This window comes from Linepithema humile, chromosome 4 (genome assembly GCF_040581485.1).
Source record: "Linepithema humile isolate Giens D197 chromosome 4, Lhum_UNIL_v1.0, whole genome shotgun sequence".
In the NCBI taxonomy this organism is placed as follows: Eukaryota; Metazoa; Arthropoda; class Insecta; order Hymenoptera; family Formicidae; genus Linepithema; species Linepithema humile.
Genome location: NC_090131.1, coordinates 8,803,892 through 8,807,589, shown reverse-complemented (window position 1 = coordinate 8,807,589; position 3,698 = coordinate 8,803,892). Strand labels below are relative to the sequence as shown.

Below are 3,698 nucleotides of genomic sequence, written 5' to 3'. Positions count from 1 at the left end.
ATGTACTATATTATTTTATGTACTATTATATTTTATATACTATATTATTTTATGTACCATTATATTTTATGTACTATATTATTTTATGAAAATTGTGAAGTTTAAGGGCGGTATTCATAGTCCGTTCTTATATTCAAAATCGTCTTAAGCACGGACTTATATTCGCTCTCTTCGTCACACATAGATTGTGTCTGACGAAGAGAGCAAATATAAGTTTGTACTTAAGACGATCTTGAATATAAGAACAGACTATGAATACCGGCCTAAAATTTATTTTTGTAAATTATACTTACTATGCAATTAAAGCAGATGTACATATACAGATGTACATATAAAATTTCAAGAAAAAATTCACTATAGAACGCCAACTATGGCTGTACTAAGAATTATAATGTTCCAACAAACGGCTTTACACAACTGTTTTGTGCCTGACACTGTGTCTATTTGTGTCTCATTGGTGGAAAACTACCGAAATTGTGTATTTACATTCATGTCATTCGTGTTTGTCACATTCTCCTAACATCACGTTTATTCCAACGTTTATTCAAAAATTAAAAAAATTTTAAAAAGTTATAAAAATAATAATAAAATGCGATCTTGCTACATTTGCAGAAGAAAATCATCAAGAAATAAAGATATTTCTTTGCATAGGTAAATTTACTGACAAATAATGAGATTAAGTACATGATCGCTCCTACACAATAATTAATAACAATTAAATTATTAATTTTAGATTTCTGAAGATACCAGAAACATGAAAACTTTACGAAATGTTGTAGTTTTAATATATATATACAGAGTGTCCCATTTTAAAAACCCCACGTGAATAACTTTTCAGAGAGACATTTTCAAGAAAAATGATTTAGACCAAAGTTGTTTGGAGGGGGACATCCGATGACGACATTGGTTTAACCTAGGGTGTACATGCCAAAGTCATAGTTGCTTTCAAGAAAAAATATGTAATTTGCAACATGCAACTGCATACTTTTTTTTAAAACCAATGTGATTTCTTTATACCAATTCATTTGTCTCATTATTTTGTGCATAAAAGTATTAAGGTAACATTCTCAAAAACTGAATGTTTTACAAGATATTTTGTATTTTATGTCAAAATACGGAAAACGTGGCCTCTCTCAGGTTTCTCTCTGATAGTAGTATTACATATATGGATTGTACCTATTGTTTGGCTAAACAACAGTCAAAAGTTTCAAACTTGACTGTACGAAAAAGGACATCAATACACGGCATATGGTTCTCTCTCGGCTCTCAATAAGTGATTCAGTACATTTCAGGACATCGATCACGTATTCTTCGGTGACATAGTTCACTTTTAGATTTTCATTGGTGGCCATCTCACGGTTTCATCGTTCATCATTTCCACCGCGATCATGTAGTGAAAGAAATGAATAGTGACATCACTAGAAGCAGTGAGGACTTACATATCGGTGCAAGTACAAAATATATCCCAAGAACCACACTGAATAAAATTTCACGATTACAAACATAACCCTAAATTTAGTAAGACAATCTTATTGAGTTTAATTGTCACATAAGTCAACTTATAAGTGCAATCAACGGCAATAAAAAACACAATTACTAATGTAAGTTGAACAATTTATTAATTTATTACTTTAATTTATTACTATTACTAATAGTTGTAAGTTGTAAGTTAAAACAATTTATTAATTTATTACATAAACGTTTATTTGAAAAATTTCTCTAATTTAGTATATGTATTTCAGTTTAAAAATGAATGTTACATATAAGCAAAGAGAAATGCTATTAAATTACATGGAATCACATCGAAAATTACTACAAGGACGATTAAGTAGAAAATCGGAAAGCCGCAGGACAATGGTATTATATTATTAATGCATAATGTGTTACATTAAAAATATGCATAATGTGTTTCATTAAAAATATTTTAATTTACATATATACATAATATATAATGAATTTGTTTGCAGAAAGATATGTGGGATAACTTAGCGAACACTTTAAATTGTTCTGGTGAGGGTCCCAAAAAGAGTGCTGAAGAATGGAGAAAGGTAAAAGCGCAATTAAAAAATAGTATATTACTTATTTTTCTAATTTTTGTTATTTTTTAACTACCTGATACTCATAATGTAAATACTTGTTTTATAATAATAGAGCTGGAATGACTGGCGAATGAACGTCCTCAAAAAGGAGACGAAGAGAAAAAATTATTCGAGGGGTACAGGTGGTGAAAAAAAAAAAAGTTGATAAAACCTGAAAGTAATATTGACATAAAGATTATACTAAAATAATTTTTTACGAATGTTAATCCTTTAATAAAATAATATATTAACACACATAAGTCACCTTTAATTCTAGAGGTATTGCAGTTGAGCGTTGTTCTTATGGTACATAAGGTCGCAAACTATTGCATAAATCTAGTACACATTCTTTGCTTAATCTGCATAAATAGAGAACCCATACAAAATAGATATCAATTAAATGTTAATGGTTAATAAAAAAATATTTCTAAAGGCTCATTAAAAATATGAAGGTGTCAATGCATTATGTACAATTTCACATTTGCTTTAATTTTATATATTTATATGCGCATACCTATATAACTGTAAGAACTGTGTTTTAGGCACATTGAATGGATCCGAAACATCACGTAAATGTCTGCGCATTAGTTTTAATCTTCGTTTTTCTTCTATTGCCAGATTTAAAATCCAAAAAATTTCGGCCATTTTACCAATTAATATTTTGTGTAGGTTAATAAACACTAGATTTTCACCGTTTAACCATGTCGGCTATTGGTGAAAAGTTTCACGCTAAATGTCTCACTCTGTCACCGGAATTAAAATTACGTGATCACAAAATAATGAAATCCGCATGAGACTCGTCACTTCTCACTGATTCGTTCTAGGGGAAAATTTACGTGATCGGTACCCAGTATGTATATATTAGGTGTTGGAATTAATTCGTAGCGTTTTACGAGAGATGGCGGGGATACTACAGTTTTCTGTTTTTATCGTCAGAAGCAAATTTATCTTAAATCAGCTGTTAGGTTAGGTGTTATTTTTACGACCCATCTTACTTTCACTTGTTAATAACATCAAGTTATAATTATTTAAATATGTCTAAATTTATACCAAATAAAGTGTTTTTGCGGGGAGTTTTATTACATTACTTTCATATGAATAAAACTGCTGCGGAAAGCCATAGGATTTTAGAAGAAGTTTACGGTGAGCAAGCTTTAGCTGAACAAACGTGTCGGAAGTGGTTTGCGCGATTCAAGAGCGGTGATTTCGACTTAGAAGACAAGGAACGACCTGGACAGCCAAAAAAGTTTGAAGACAAAGAATTGGAGACATTACTTGAGGAGAACTCAACTCAAACGCTCGAAGAGTTGTCCACATCGTTGGGGGTTGACTTTTCAACAGTGGGAAAACGACTTAAAGCGTTAAGGATGATCCAAAAGGAAGGACATTGGGTCCCATACGAATTAAAGCCGAGGGACGTTGAAAGGCGTTTTTTGACTTGCGAGTTACTGCTTCAACGGTACAAAAGAAAAAGTTTTTTACATCGGATTGTTACTGGTAATGAAAAATGGATATATTACGATAACCCCAAGCGCAGAAAATCATGGGTTAAGCCTGGACAACCATCATCATCAGTACCAAAACGTAATATTCATGGATCTAAGCTTCTTCTTTGCATTT

The 3,698-nt window shown here is 31.3% G+C and overlaps 1 long non-coding RNA gene across 1 annotated transcript; it reads left to right on the top strand.

Moving 5' to 3' along the window:
- Positions 1–1,246: 1,246 nt before the first annotated feature.
- Positions 1,247–2,338, top strand: LOC105679480 (uncharacterized). The gene is made up of 4 exons (XR_001101856.2): positions 1,247–1,601; positions 1,743–1,857; positions 1,968–2,048; positions 2,152–2,338. It is a non-coding gene; the product is annotated as an uncharacterized lncRNA (long non-coding RNA).
- The last annotated feature ends 1,360 nt before the right edge of the window (positions 2,339–3,698 follow it).